Consider the following 16,371-nt stretch of genomic DNA (forward strand, 5'->3'; position numbering starts at 1 on the left):
CCAAAAGGCGACAGCAGGGGCGGGGGAGAAGGCGGGCGCAAGCAGCACCAGCCTGGCTCCACTGGTAGCTGAAGCCCAGCAGCCAGCGAGCCCGAAGGCGAGGACCTCAGGTCCAGCTCTCACCACCCGCAGAAGCGTGCCAACCCCAAAACCCCAGCACCACCCTAACCACCCAGCGGGAGGCTCAGGTCGGGCTCATGCACGGCCCCTCCTCAGCCGGTTGCCAGACTTGGCGGGGTGGGGCAGGACACTGGAGGCGGCACCAGCCTGGCTCCGCTGATAGCCACAGCTCAGCAGCCGCTGAGCCTGCGAGCGAGGCGCTCAGTCCCGCTCGCCACCCACGAAGCACCAACCCCACCGGCTCACAGCCAAGGGGAGCGAAGAGTCACCCCTGCTTGAAAGCAAGCGGGGGGGGGAACCCCCAAGCCACACTAAGCAGCCTCCGCCGGGCACAACTGCCTGGTACTGCTCACTGCCCTCCGGTGGAACCCTTGAAGGGCAGGTGGGCAGGCAAGGCTCCCACAGCAGAGACGGTTGAGCTCGGAGGCCACCCCACATGGCCTTCAGTTGGGGAGCAGCAAGCAGGGATCCTCCCTTGACCGCTGCCTGGTCCCGACTGCGCGGGCTTCTCTGAGCAGCCTGCACGTGGCCCCAGACCAATTAGCCCCCAGCCAATCGGCTGCGAGGCTGGCCCCTCCTGTGTCTCGTGGGCGGGCAGGGTAAACGCCGGTGGCGTGCTAATACACGTGCCACCGGAATTCTTGCATGAGAAGACAATTAGCACTGCTGAGTGAAACAATGCCAAACATTTACCATAGTCAGAAACACACACAAACACACACACACACACATTTACATCAATTTGCTTCATACTTCTGTATTGCGTTTTTTTGTGATCAGGAGCTCACATTACCAGCATGAAGACGTCACAGGACAATGAAATCTACCTTTTCAGCCCAGATTCTAGGAATGTTAGTTTTGAGATGTACTTCTTGAGTTCTTACACAAGAAAACGAGTTCTGTCATGGAGGTGATACATAGCCATGGTCAGCCAATAGCCACTGATACAGACTTGTCTTCCATGACTTTGCCAAGGGAGGTGGTAAGACTCTCCCTCACTGGAGATCCTCAAGCAGAGGCTTGACAGGTACTTGCTCGAGGGGCTCAAGGAGGATTTCCTGCTACAGGCAAGAGGTTGGACTAGATGACCTTGTAGATCCCTTCCAACTCTATGATTCTATGACTTCTGCTGAAGGGATGGGTTAGCAAGCAAATGTGATCATTGGGTTCTCTGAAGTATATGTAACATCAACACCAATTACCAGCCTAGACAGCAAAACCCACCTCATGATGTGAATGTCTCCAGACCTCACACAAAGAACAATAGCTTCAGAATTCCTTGGGTACAATCCCTTCACAGCATTTGGCCCTCTCTGACTCAACTGGTTCATCTCCCAGCATTTTTGTTCTTTTGTTCTTTCTTTTTCTTTTGTCCTTAAGAGGCTTTTCTTAGACTTAAAGCTGAGGACTATTGGTCTACTAGTTTGAAAACAACTAGCACTTGTACTCTGAGTAGTGGCTTGCCTTTAAAAAAAGGTCAGTGAAATCAGTGGAACCTTTCCTTGACTTCAAATAGCTCAAAATTCGTTTTTAAAACAAATCTAAGAAATTTGTCAGACACAACAGACAAATCCATGACTTCCAAAGTGGGAGTTTAGCTTTCTTCAGGAGACTGGTACTTTTGGGGGGGCTCTGTCATTGTCCTTTGATGGCCTCTTCTTCTCTTACTTGAAGCACTCCAGCATCTGACAGGCTTGGAGCCCAATTCTGTTAATTTTGTTTCAGAATTAAGGGCCCAATCCTAAATGGCCCTAGTGCTGGCGCTGAGTTCCAGTGCCAGTGCTGGGTGTTGCAAATGTGCCGTAAAGCATGTCCATGGCACCTGGGGAGGAGGGGCCGTCAGTGCTGGGCCAGTGCCAGGTGGTTCAGGGGGCATGGGGAGGATGGCAGGAGGACAGTTTGGAGGCTGGCAGGGGGCATTTGGGGGGAGGGTGGGAGGGGTCCAGTCCAGGAGGAGGTGGGGTTGGCAGAAGCCTCCTCCACCATATCCTAATCTCTGCTCCTTGCCTGGGCAGCCTTATACAGGGCTCCTGAATTTGTACCAGCTATATAGCTGGAGAGAATCTGAGAAGCTCCATAGGGGTTGCTGGGGCTTTACCAAGGGTAAAGGGAAAAATATCCCCTAACCCTAAGGAGACCTCCAGCCACCTCCTAAGCTGCTTTGGATGAAGTGCAGGCCATGCAGCCTGGCTGCACCAGCACAGCCTAGGATTGGGTTGCCCACTGCATAAGAATGACTATGCAAACTTCAGTCTATAAAACCCATGATGTGGTGTCACTCCAAATGAACTTTCTGTTGGCAACCTTCAGTCTCGAAAGACTATGGTATCGCACTCTGAATGGTGGTTCTGGAACAGCGTCTAGTGTGGCTGAAAAGGCCAATTCGGGAGTGACAATCCCTTCCACACCGGGAGCAAGTGCAGTCTGTCCCTGGTCTTTCTCCCTGGCTATGGGCCTTCCTTCTTTGCCTCTTTGCCTCAGTCTGTTGGCCAAGTGTCTCTTCAAACTGGGAAAGGCCATGCTGCACAGCCTGCCTCCAAGCGGGCTGCTCAGAGGCCAGGGTTTCCCACCTGTTGAGGTCCACTCCTAAGGCCTTCAGATCCCTCTTGCAGATGTCCTTGTATCGCAGCTGTGGTCTACCTGTAGGGCGCTTTCCTTGCATGGGTTCTCCATAGAGGAGATCCTTTGGGATCCGGCCATCATCCATTCTCACGACATGACCGAGCCAACGCAGGCGTCTCTGTTTCAGCAGTGCATACATGCTAGGGATTCCAGCTCATTCCAGGACTGTGTTGCAGAGGGGGAGCAGGGAGGAGGCAAACAGAAGTTTGCAGAGGGGGAGGGGGAGAGGGAGGAATTGCAGGGGGCGAGCAGATATAGTTCACTCCAAGTGAACTACATGTGCTCAAAAGCCGATTTTTAAGCAGGGTGAGCAAGGAAGGGTATTGAAGGAATGGTGATGTTAGCAGAAATAGCCAAATGTATGGTGTTTTTTTCCCATAGACATATGGTTTTTGATGCTTGGGTAAAGACTCATATTGAGTTCTCTGCAGAAGCTTCACACATGCCTAGACTAAAACTGAATATTAGATGAAGATACTGCATAGCCAGGCAACCATCTGATTTCAGTAAACAAGCATCGTAAGTTCGATTTTTTACCAAATGGAGTTTTCAGAAGAAAGGTAATAAGCCTGAACTTAATGCTTGCTCTTGTCCGGACACTCAATACAATATGAAAAATATCGATTGGTGAGATGAACAAACTATTTCCCGAGCCAGAGTGGCATAATGGGCCTTCATTCGGTTTGTTCTTAATGAGATTTGCCTGCACTTAGACCATTGTTGACTCTACTTTTCCCCACTATTGCAGCCGTATCTATTTCTCTAGCCATCTCAAGAAAGCTGAGAAAATCCCTCCTCCTCACTAAACCCACATTTATTATCGAAGGCTCGGCAAGCTGTTGAGTCTGTGAGACAGAAGAAAAATTGGCAAGGGGAATTTCATAGCACTGATGAGAGAGGAAATGCTGTTTCCTTATAGTGCTTCGGATTGATGATCCATCTCCATTGCCATCTAGGCAAATATGAAGCTATGTGTGTAGAGCAAGCATCTTTTTTAAATAGAGAGCAGAACCTGTTCACTGAGTTTCCTCTCATGTCTGTCCTCCAGTCCATGGGGAGCTGGTTAAGCCATTTCTGCCCACTGTTTCATATATGCAACAGGGACTAAATGTGGACACCTGTGGGCCAGGCAATAATGGGTTAAAGGGCACGGGATGCAAATCCCCAAGCCTGTGGCAACTACTATCGCTTGGATCATGTGGCCCATCTCCCATCTCAGAGCAAAGTGTTCATGTTATTCACAGAAATGACCTATTTTGCATGTTACCATCAAGTTCACAAAAATCCACCACTGGATAATTTGTAAACCATCTATTACAGGGGTGGTCAAATTTGCTTAGCATAAGAGCCACAGGCAATACACTTCAGACGTCTGAGAGCTGCAAGAGAGACGTTTGAGAGCCACAGTATTCAAGAAGCATTTAAATTCTTAAATATATTTACTCACCGTGAACATTAAACTTATGTTTTCATCCAGTGGACTCTCAGTTTATAAAGAAGACTCTCTGGTGGACTTCAGCAGATAATTATAAAGCTTGAACATCTCTTATTTACCTTTTATATTAATTGTGGTGCAAGAAGGAGCTCAGTTAACATATTTTTGAGAGCCATACATTATCTGTCAAAGAATTGCATGTGGCTCAGAAGCCACAGTTTAGCCACCCATTATCTATTACAGGGGTGCCCAAACTCCGGCCCGGGGGCCACTTGTGACCCTCAAGGACTCCCAATCCGGCCCGCAGGGAGCCCTCAGTCTCCAATGAAACTCTGGCCCTCCAGAGACTTGCTGGATCCCGTGCTGGCCCAACGCAACTTGAGGGCGGCTGTTCAACCTCTTGTGTGAGCTGTGGGGTGAGGGCTCCTTCCACTGCTTTCTGTTTCATGTCTGTGATGCAGCAGTGATAGTGAAGGAAAGGCTGGCCTTGCTTTGTGCAAGGCCTTTTATAGACCTTGAGCTATTGCAAGACCTTCATTCATTCACATAAGTTCCATCTCTAATACATTCATTTATGTAAATTTATTCAAATTTGAAATGTGAATTATTTTTTCCCCTGGTCCCCGACATAGTGTCAGAGAGATGATGTGGCCCTCCTGCCAAAAACTTTGGACACCCCTGATTAGATCTGCAGGTGGAAAAGTATGGCAGCATCATGTGGTGAATTACTACGTAATACCCACGGCTGTCTCACCACCTCATTCCTCCCCCACCATTGACTTACTGGCTCTGGTGGGTATGGTGGAATCCAGTGAAGAGTTGCAGCACTGCTGCCTCTTGCAGTGATGTGCCCAAAATGAGTGCTGATGGCATGCTGCACACACCATTTACAGCCATTTTACAATAGTGAAATTCACTCTACAACTGTGAAAACACTATCATAATGCTCGCTGCCTAGCAGCCCAATCCTGCATAGGATTGGGCTATAAGACTGCAATCCTAAACGCTCTTACCTGGGAGTTCAATTCAATGGGACTTACTTCTGAGTAGATATGCATAGGATTGTGCTGTGTGTCATCAATCTGACTGCACACAAGATACAGAAGGCAGTTTGTATTGGAGCCAATTGTCTGGGATTCCAGTGGCCAAGGTCACCTAACTGTATCTGCTGGAATGAATTAATGCAGGAACCACAGAGCTAGTTAATGTCAGCTTCTCATGAGAGTTCTAGGTTGCCCCCAGGTTCAGAGAGTGTATGGCTCTGATGCTTGGGGGAAAGGGTGGGAGGGGGCTATTTGCTTGTGGGCATGTTAGAGGTTACTGGTTGGGAACTATGGGAACGGGGATGCTGGTCTAAATGGTCTCACCTAACAGGGTCCTTAAACCTGGAGTATTACTGTGGCATCCCTAACTGAGAGGATCAAAACCCCAAGTTTTTCTATTTGTAAAATGGGAGCAAGTCTTACAAAGGATACTATATATATCTGGGCAGATGGATAGACTAGTTTACAGAAAAGAAAGCTATATTCCTGGCAGGACTGACTCATTCTACAATGAAATAAACATGGTTCAGCTACTGGAGTGCCCTTGCTTCCCAAGTGCATGTGCACACACAAATGGTGAGTTTGAGGGCAAGCAATTGCAGAGAACTTGAGCCTCCCTTGGAAACTAACTGCTAGAGTCCTCTTTGAATAGCCCACCTTCCATTTGGAGAGGCCTGACCCCAGACACACTTCCCAGCTTGTGGTATCAAACATCATCCTCCCACATTGGTGGGTTATGAAATATTTTTGTGTGATTGCATTCCAGTTAAATTTCATCTTGTTCCATAGTTACAGTTGCATTTTATTCTCCCATCTGTTTGATAAGAACCCTAAAAAGAGAGTGTGTTCAGGGAAGTCATTTTTACCACTATTTTAAACCAAGTATATACAGGAGCAGGGTTTCCTTTTTGGTTTTCAAGGCAGAATATCTTCCTGCCAATTTTGTCAGTAACCAGCTATGCAGCCATTTTTGCTCAGATCACCTTAGATCTCACTGGGTCAATTGGATACTGGTACTGTTAAAAGTGCAGATCTCCCCAAATGCAGTCACATACCATGTTGGCATCAAGTCTAATATACTAAAAATAAAATATTGAAATGAATGGGGACCCGCCTGAAATTGGCTCACAATCCACCAAGTGGGTCCCGACCCACAGTTTGAGAAACAGTGGCCTAGAAGCTTGGGTCTAGACTGCAGGGGGAGTAGCAGCCAAAATAGGTAGTGAAATCCTAGAGTGATAGAGTAGGTTATAAAACTTCCACCTACAGATAGTGATGCCGCACACACACACACACACACACACACACACACACACACACTTGCAGAACCTGGATGCCAACTCCTTCCTGTGCTACTTTTCTTGTTTCATAAAGTCTATTTTACACAGGGAAGCATTTAAAAGGGGTATCCCTCACCCATAGCCTGAAATAGTTCAGTTCAGTTCAGTAGACCTTTATTGGCATAAAAGCCTGAAATAGTGTAGTCCATTCTATCACATCAGAACTCTAGCACCTCGTTCATATTTCATTTGACAGCATATATAGCCCCCAAAATTTCATTTTCCTGTGATACATGTGGGACATGCAGGAGAAATGCCAGACACCCAGGGAAACAGCAGGACATCCAATGAAATACGTTGGACAAGATGAGGAAGATCGAGGAAAAATGTCATACAGGGGTGGAAAACGATGACCAGTCATCAGATGTTGAAAAAATTTCGTTCACCCAAGGCACATGTGGGACATGCAGGAGAAGTGCAGGACACCCAAGGAAAATATAGGACATCTGCAGACATACATTGGACAAGATGAGGGTGATCAAGGAAAAATGTCATACAGGCATGGAAAAAGATGACCCTGGGGTCATCAGATGTCAAAAAAAATTGGGTCTCCTGAGCCACATATGCGACATGCAGGAGAAGCGCAGGACACCCAAGGAAACTGTAGGACATGCACAGGGATACATGGAACAAGAAGGGGAATATTGAGGAAAAATGTCTTACAGGTGTGGAAAACGATGAACCCGGGGTCATCAGATGTCAAAAAATTTTTTTTCTCCTGATGCAGATGTGGACATGCATGAGAAGTGTGGGACACCCAAGGAAACTGTTGGACATGCACAGACATACGTTGGACAAGATGAGGGCAATTGAGGAAAAATGTCGTACAGGCATGGAAAACGATGACCCCAGGGTCATCAGATGTCGAAAAAATTTCGTACTCCTGAGGCACATGTGGGACATGCAGGAGAAGCGCAGGACACCCTTGGAATCTGTAGGACATCCACAGACATACTTTGGACAGGATGAGGAAGATCAAGGAAAAATGTAGTAGAAAATGTAGAAAAATGGCCCCGGGGTGTTCAGATTTCCTTTACCTAAATCAGTGATTTTCAATCTTTATCCTCTCAGGGCACACTGACAAGGTACTAAAATTGTCAAGGCACACCATCAATTTTTGACAATTGACAAGGCATACTATACTGTTAGTGAGGGGCTCACATACCCCAATGGCCCTACTAATAAATGACCCTCCCCCAAACTCCCACGGCACACCTACAGACCATTCACTGTGTGCCATGGCACAGTGTGTGAAAGCGGCTGACCTAAATGCTTCCAGGTCAGGTTCTAGACATTCTGTAGGCAACCTGCATCCTATCGTAGACTATAGATAGTCTGGAATTCTTGGGCTGCAATCCTATCTACACTTACCTGGGAGTAAGCTCCAGTGACTTAATTCCGAGTAGAGTTGCATAGGATTGGGCTCTTAATCTGCCCATTTTAATTAAGTGATCAATTAATTAAAACCCTTTGTGCCTTGACCTTTTAGTCAAGTTTTCCCATCTGGATCCAGAGAGAGGCTGTTGGTGACCACACACTGCAGGAAAGAATGAAAAAGGAATTTGAGAATTTGCAAACATAACAGGGCAAATTCTTCTTTGAAGAAAATGACTTTGGAAAGTCATTTTGCAAGCTGTTTAACTTTTGCAAGTTAGTAATAGCTGATGATGATGATATTAAAAGAGTTATAAAAGAAAATAACAATTAGATTCTTAAGTGGTATCGTTTGTCCAGGATTGATGTACTGTAAGTTTGTTATGATTGTAATATTAGATTGTCACCGATGTTGAGGTGCAGGTTTCTAGTCCAAGAATTTACTTTCAGAATTGAGAAGTAACTGAAGAAGACATAGTACTGTACAACTAGGGCATGCCCTTTGTTTTGAATGTAGCTAACACTCTGGAGGAAAGTCTGACTGGAGAGGGGAAGAGCTTTTTTATGTTCACAACGCCATAGGTACACAACTTGTTATCCTGGTTGCTCAACAATGTCAAGATCTGATGACAGCTTACTCAGACTTGGGCCTCAAAGCACAAAATAAAGAATTCTCCAACATGGGTTTCACCTGCTAGACATCAAATCACACTGGCTACCTTTATAGTAAATGAATTTATGATGTGGAAAGTGACTGTTGTGCCAAATCCAGCAGATTGACTGACTGACTGACTGACTGATTGAGAGATAGGATTGGATTTCATTCTTTTTGGATGAGGAAAGTCTTCTTCAGAAACATCTCTGCAACTTCTCCAGGTTACTAAACAATGCTCAAGAACCAACAGGGAGATGCCATTACACTGCAGTGGAAAATGCAACTACATTAGCCCTTAGTGACTGGAGTTAATAGTTTTGCATTATGTATAATTCAACTCATGTACTATAATGCCACATTAATGTAATAGTTAAGAGTTTATGGTTTTGCAACAGGAAAAAACAACTACTGGAAGTAGTCTTTCTTGGGAGACACCAGCTACTTTCCCCACTAGAGGTGACTTCAGTCTTTCCGCATTTAATATTTTTACACTACTTTATCTCAAAATCAGAGTGGAAAGTTTATTTAGATTTATTGCCAGCCTTAACCCTAAGGCTCAGAGCAAGATAACAATGTATCACATTCAATATCAAAACTCTTGAGGTAGGCCCTTCTTGATGGTACTGGCAGTCCCTGCATATGCACTGTCATAATGGCTGCCGCATCACTGGCCTGTGCCTTGCACCGATGGAAAGTGAGTTCCATTAATGCAAAACCCAAATAGGATTGAGTCGTAAGGCTGCAATGCTATATACATTTCATAGGAGTAAATCCCAGTTTCATTGGGAGTAAGTCCCAATACACATAGTGGGACTTACTTCTGAGCAGACATGCACATAATTGTGCTGTTAAAGCTGTTCCAGGGTAAGAAGATGTGGGGGGAGGAGGGGAGTTGGCTTGGAGAGGGGTGGAGGGGAGGGACCAGTGGATCTCAGCTCTACCAGATCCTGAGCACCGTGTCAGGCTGCATGGCCTGACATGGGACGCTTCGATTTTGCACCGGTTCAACAGCAGCTGCAGAATTGAGTAGCCCTATTACAGAGCTACTTCCCTTACTTGGGAAAGTCCCCTTCTCCCAAGGAGATGGCCGCACCTGTTTGGGGTGTGCTAGATACTGCAGCAGCCTTTTTGGTGCCGTGGCAGCCCCGCTCTCCAGGCAGGTCAGGATTGGGCTGCCCATCAATAAGCAAATAACTGAATATGATTCTTGACAGTCAACCCACAAGAATTATAAGTATGTGAAATCTAGTACAGCTATTGGCTTTTGTAGTTCTGTTTCCCACGCATAAGCCATGGTTTGTCATGAAAATGGTGATTGTCCATTCATCTCTCAGTGCATGAAAATGCATAGGAACACAGTAAGCAGTTCTATATTGACCATTGGCCCATATTGTCTACACTTGCTGCAGAGGCTGTCCATGGTTTTGGACATGGTCTTCCCTTACTTAAAAAACATCATGGATTGGACCTGTGAACCTTCTGGATGCAAAACATGCAGTCTAGCACTGAACAGTCTAGCACAGTCTAGCACCCACCTGTTCAGTGCTCCTTATTCATTCAATAGTAAGTATCCTGTCATCACTTGGAGCGAAGAGTTTCCTCTGCTTTTGGGTTTCATCCAAAGCACACTGCATCTTAGTTTTTGGAGTGCTAAGGCTGCATACAGTCATTGTTGCAAATACATATTTTGTACAATAACCAATTATAAACAGTTTGCTAATCACTTAGCTCAAAATTATTCTGACTCTGCTCTATTCCCCATCCCCTGCTTTTTTTCTTTCTTTTTTCTTTTGTTCTTTTTTTCCTTAAGTACCAGCAAATGATAGGCATACCAGTTTTGGCTGTAGTACAATGAATCCAGGGTTATTAGCTATCATGTTATTGTTCACGCATAATTCACTGACATTTCTCTCTCAGGCAGTACAAACCACAAAGAATGAAGAAAAAAGGTTTTTCCAGCTGGAGCCAGAAGATTAAAAACATTCTTTACTAAATGGACACATTTGGTATTCTCAATACAGGAAATAACCCCGAGGATGTAACTGCATCCATTCGATGTTATGCAGAAGGGTTTAGTGGGAAGAAAAGGAAGCAGTGGGCCATTCTCGCAGCATGTTCACAGAAAGGATTTTTAAAAAAAAATTATTTATGAATTTTTTTTTCTATATACCAAGAAGAAGTTTAGCCTTTTCCACTTAGGAGCCAGATTTTAAATGTATAGTTGTGTCTAAACCAGACCTGTACAACATGTGACCCACCAAGCTAAAGTCAGCTCACATGCCAATATATGAGCCAGAGGTTCAACATATTTCCTGATTTTGCTGCCTGTCCATACATGGTCAGTGTGCTGGCTCCATGGCTCACATTATCTATCTCCATGCTTGTGAAATTGTCTTCCTCTGGAAGGTCTTTAGAATCATACAGGAGCATTACAAGACTTTGAAAAGGCTGGGTGATTTGGTTGGATGTAGTGACATCTACGTTTCATATTTATCACACTCCTCTCATTCTGTAGCTCTGGCCCAGCCTTGATGGACATGGTGAGGCACTGTCTCTTCAGAAGGTGAATTTTGGAGGCCATGCAAATGAACGGATGCAACAATTCCACTTGTGCAGCAGAGGTCTGTGTGAGTTGTTGAGCCTGTATGGTTTCTTCAGGGACATGAAAAGTGCTTGGTCCAGATGAATCAGGAATGAGAATAAGCATTCTCGGTTAAAATATGCTTGTTATTTCTCTGGATCTTCTCAACTCTGGGTTCTGGGAGGAGAGCAAGATAAGTGGGTTGTTGAGGAGTGGTTTTGAAAAAAAAAAATACAGGATGATATTCAATTACATTTTTGAAAAAAATAATAGTAATATTAATTAGTAAAGAGATTAAATAATCTTTATTTTTCTCCTCTGTTATAGCAGTACCGAGCAAAGACAAGATGGATACAGAAGCCCACCTGTACGTTTTACCTTTTCATAATGTCTCCTTTGTTGGATAAACTGCATGTAGGAAAATGGTAATCCCTTTGGCTACAGGTCTATGGAGCCACCTACTGGTCCTAAGCAGATGCTTTTCACTAATGCAGATTTGACTGAAGCATCTCTTCCTTTGATTTTCCTGAGTGGAATATGTTTGATTCTCACTCATTATACTGAGATCAGAATGTACTTTTCAAAGCACTGGGAACATGTCCTTGATATGAAGGTTCTTTTAATAATTGTTCTATAATATGCCCTTATTTATGCAGAGGTTCTTTTAGGCTGTTTTAAGGTATGGTTGGCAACCTTCAGTCTCAAAAACTATGATATAAGCCTACAGCACCCGGTATTCCCAGGCGGTCTCCCATCCAAGTACTAACCAGGCCTGACCCTGCTTAGCTTCCGAGATCAGATGAGATCGGGCATGTGCAGGGTAACAGTTGCTATCCAATGCGTCTTGCACATGCACTGCAATCACTACCTGCTGCAGCAGATTGGGATTCCACAGGCACATGGGGAAGCCTTCCCTGCCATTGCCAGCAATGGGGCTCCCTGCCTTTGCTTGCACAAAGCTGTACCATAGGGTTATAGTTCATCAGATAGGTAAGCATTTTTCACATCTAGCAGAGAGAGCACTGCGGGAAGGTGGTGCTCGGCGTGCATTTTCATTCTGTGAGGCTTTGTGAGGTCTTAGGGCCCAATCCTAAAGAGTGCAGGCCCTAGCATCAGTGGAGCACTGGTGGTAGCCCAGCGCTGGCTGGCACTGTGTTAGCGCTGGTGGAGCATTGGAGCTCCGCCGCTTGGCACTATGGACTGCTATCACCACTATGGACTGCTGGGCAGCAGAGAGTAGGTGGGGGTGCAGAGGGAGGTGAAGGGAGGGTAGAGAGAGGGCGGGGAAGAGGCGTGCCAGGGGAGGGAGCAAGGCGGGGGGAGACGGGGTCGGTGGTGCCTTACTCCACCGGATCCTGAGCCTCTGTGTTGGGCCATCCGCCCAACATCAAGGTTCTAAATTCTATGCCAACTCTTGGGTCACCATAGAATCAAGTAGCCCCATTGCAAGACTACTCACCTCAAGGGAAGGGACCAAAACCCCCTTCTCCCGAGGAGGTGGTGGCAGCTGCCTGGGGCATGCTGGGTGCAGTGGCAGCCATTTTTTGTGCCACTGCAGCCCTGCATGCCAGACAGCTCAGGATTGGGCTGCCATCTCCCCCCAAGTATCTGTACTGATTCTTAGGACAGAACTACAGTGCAAATGCTTTTTGAAAGTGATGTTTGAAGCAAATTTCAGGGCTCCTCTTGACTAGATACCTCTGAGGCTTTTGGAAGGAATCAGATGAGTTTCTCCAGGACAAGTGAAATTTTTCGGGGGGGGGGGGGTTGCCCAGCCAATAGTGTATAATAGCACATCCACCCTGCCCCAGTGATAGGCAGTGATGTGGAACAGGAGCAGAGAAGAGCACATCATAAAATCACTGCAAAGGGTAAGGGATGCAACTTATTATGGGAGAGAGGAGAAGTTAATATGATTGGCACTCCATGTTTTTTGTCATGTGCAATGCTGCTCCCATGGTCAAGGAAAAGCTTGGTCCAAAACTGACCGAGAGTCCTGAAAGACACAATCAAGAGTTCCAATTCAGTAGAACGGTTTTCTCTTATATTCACCTTTAGGATCCAAAAGTAAGAAACCGATTGTGCAGAAGTCTGGGCATTTGAATCATCAAGGACATGGCTGAGAATATCTGAACACATCTTCCTTCTTTCTGAAGGGAAAGTGTTCTATGCATTCTGAGATAAATGGTGAGACGCCAGCAAAATTGTGGGTGGGTGCCCCTTGATTCTTCTTGAAAAACGGTGGTGCGAGCATTTCATGCGCCTCGCACTTTCTCTGCTGTCTCCCCACCACGGGAGTAATTTATGATAGCGTAAATGATGAGAAAATCAAGATAGCGCAGGGAACGGCGAACGTGTGTTTTGTCAATTGTCTCTCATACTGCAGCAACAGTGAGAAAAGGAGGAAAGCAATATGATGATTAAAATGACTATCAAACACGCAGTAGCGAGGCTGTATCCAAAACGGTGAAAATTACAGAGTAAATGCTCCAGTGTGCAACTGGTTTATTGAGCATATTAAGGCCGAGATGCAAGTCTAAAGAGAACAGATAGTTCCTCATACTGTATTTGTTTCCACGTTGATATACAGCCGCAATAACAGCTCAGGGGTGATTATAATAAAACAAGATAATATTTTAACTCTTCTAGGAGCTATAGATTGAGCCCGTATATATTTGGCAGAGCTTCCAAAGGGATAAATCAGAGCAGCTGTCAAGGCACCAATATAGAACTAATTTATTTCCTTAAAAATGAGAAGAAGATGTGATTTCAAATGTCATCTCTGTGATGAATGAGTTGCATTCTGTAATCAGTCATCCAACATAAACTATTATTTAGGAACTATTGGAAAGCAAGCCAGCAGACATATGTTTCCCTTAAACAATGCCCATAAAAGCTCGGAGACCACATTGTGATTATTTCAATCAGCATTTGGGCACAACCACAACGTATGTATTTATGCAGGTGTTGTCCCAGCTTTTAAGCATGTAAAATGTTGTCAATTAAAACAAGTACAGTTGTGTATTCTCTCCCACTCCAGTTGTTTTTTTCCCTATAGGGGAAAAATAAATAAATTCTACTCAATTTTTAAATGAAACTATCTCACTAGGTTGTGATTTGATTTTGATTCTTTTACGGTTGAAAGCAGTGTTGGGACCCCAATGGGTTTGCAAAACCTCAGTTGTGGGTTGTGGGGTTGTGGCAGCTTACAGGAATGAAGAAGGTTGGATACCACTGGAATGGAGCACCACCAGGTCAAGGGGGAGACATCTGGTGTAGCCCTTCAGGTACCAGGGGACTGTGTCCCAGTCTTGCTCAGGTTCTTAGCAATGGTGCTAAAATAGCTTTCGCTAGTGACAGCAACTGTTACCCTGCACATGCCCAATCTCATCTGATCTCGGAAGCTAAGCAGGGTCAGGCCTGGTTAGTACTTGGATGGGAGACCACCTGGGAATACTGGGTGCTGTAGGCTTATACCATAGTCTTTCAAGACTGAAGGTTGCCAACCAAGTGCCAAGCTTCATGGTAACTTTTTCTGCTCTCTCTAACAAGAATATTTGGCTACAGTGAACCGTGCTGGAAGGGTGTAATTGAATGGGGAGTGGGTGATAACAGGGGTGGCGCTGGGCAGCCAGGGTCCTGGGAGGGATCAACAGTGGGTCCCCAATCGATTGATTGATTGATGTCATGGCATGAAAAAGGTTGAAAACCACTGGTTTAAAGCTCTCCCATATAAACCTGTCCATACAAGATTTGAGCCATTTAGTTATTTGATTTTTCTCTGCAAACTGCTTTGTGAACTTTTAGTTGAAAAGCGGTATATAAATACTGTTAATAATAATAATAATAATAATAATAATAATAATAATAATAATAATAATAATAATGGATGATGCACTCTATCTGCAGCAATGAATTAGGACTGGGGACATGGCACTAGTTATATAGGATGGGATATCTGAACTGGTCCTAATAACTCGATTGACATACAATAAAATAACCTATCAATTGCATAATTAGGATCAATTTGGACCTTTCACCCCCACATGATTAAACAAATCCAGGGAGTAGCAGCTGCTGACGTGGTTTTGACTTTTTGTGTGTAATGAGCCGTTATGGATGGGCTGTCATCCGAACTAGCCCACCATCTACTGAGCCTCTGTTCTGGGCAATCACATTTTCTGAGGATTGGTGGATGGGTTACCAGGATTTTTCTGTGATGGTTCCTTTACTGTGGAATACCATCCCAAACATACTGTCCTGGTACTGAGCTTGCTTGCCTTTTGAAGTCATGTGAAAACTGTTTTATTCTCCCAAGCTTGTAGTGGTATTTAGCTTGAATCTTTTGGGTGCATTTGTTTGTTTGGCTTGTGCTTTTGTGTTTTAGTTTCTTTTCATTGTCAATCATTATCATCATTATTATTAGTAGCAGTAGTATTATTTCTATACCACTCTCCCTCCAAAGAGCTCAGGACAGTGTACATGGCTTCTTCCCTTTTTCTATCCTTACAACAACCCTGTGAGGTAGGTGAGGCTGAAATATAGTGACCCACCCAAGGTCACCCAGGAAGCCTCATGGCTAAGCGAGGATTTGTACCAGCATCTTCCAGGTCTCTCAAACCACTACACCATCCTGAATATTGGTTTTAATTTCCCTTTATAAGCTGCCATAGACCCAACACACATTAGAGTGGGATATACATTTCTTAAAAAAAAAAAAATTAAGTCCTCAATTCTGCGAGTAAACCCCATTGAACACAATGGGATTTGCAGTTGAGTAAACATGCATAGGATTGCTCTACCTAATAATAAAGGAATTTCTCTATAATATTTTTTCTGTTATGAACAAGAGTGCCGTCCATCCAGCAGAGTTAGTGTTTGATTCTGTGGTCTATTATAGTATGAACTTTATTGCTCACAATTGAAGGCAGACACCTTTGCATTCTGTCCTTTTTTTAATGTGTTTTACAGTCCACCAAATCAACTTTCATATTTCTCTTTATAGAAAAGGACATGCAGCATTTTGCCAAGAGTCATTACCATAACTTCCAGGCCTCTGACATTTTTCAGTCCTTGTTTCCAGAGATATGTAGTCTGAGCAGAAATGGCAAAGCCCACTGCTCTTACTCTGGGAAAAGTGTATAAAACCGGAACAGTCTTCTTAAAGCCAGCAAAACTAGACTAATCACCTTCCAGAATTT

General features: G+C 44.8%; 2 pseudogenes; one reads left to right on the top strand and one right to left on the bottom strand.

Moving 5' to 3' along the window:
* Window positions 1-11,888: 11,888 nt before the first annotated feature.
* Window positions 11,889-12,005, bottom strand: LOC136642370 (5S ribosomal RNA; annotated as a pseudogene).
* Window positions 12,006-14,525: 2,520 nt separating this feature from the next.
* On the top strand, window positions 14,526-14,642 carry LOC136642298 (5S ribosomal RNA; annotated as a pseudogene).
* The last annotated feature ends 1,729 nt before the right edge of the window (window positions 14,643-16,371 follow it).

This window comes from Tiliqua scincoides, chromosome 2 (genome assembly GCF_035046505.1).
Source record: "Tiliqua scincoides isolate rTilSci1 chromosome 2, rTilSci1.hap2, whole genome shotgun sequence".
Lineage (NCBI taxonomy): Eukaryota > Metazoa > Chordata > Lepidosauria > Squamata > Scincidae > Tiliqua > Tiliqua scincoides.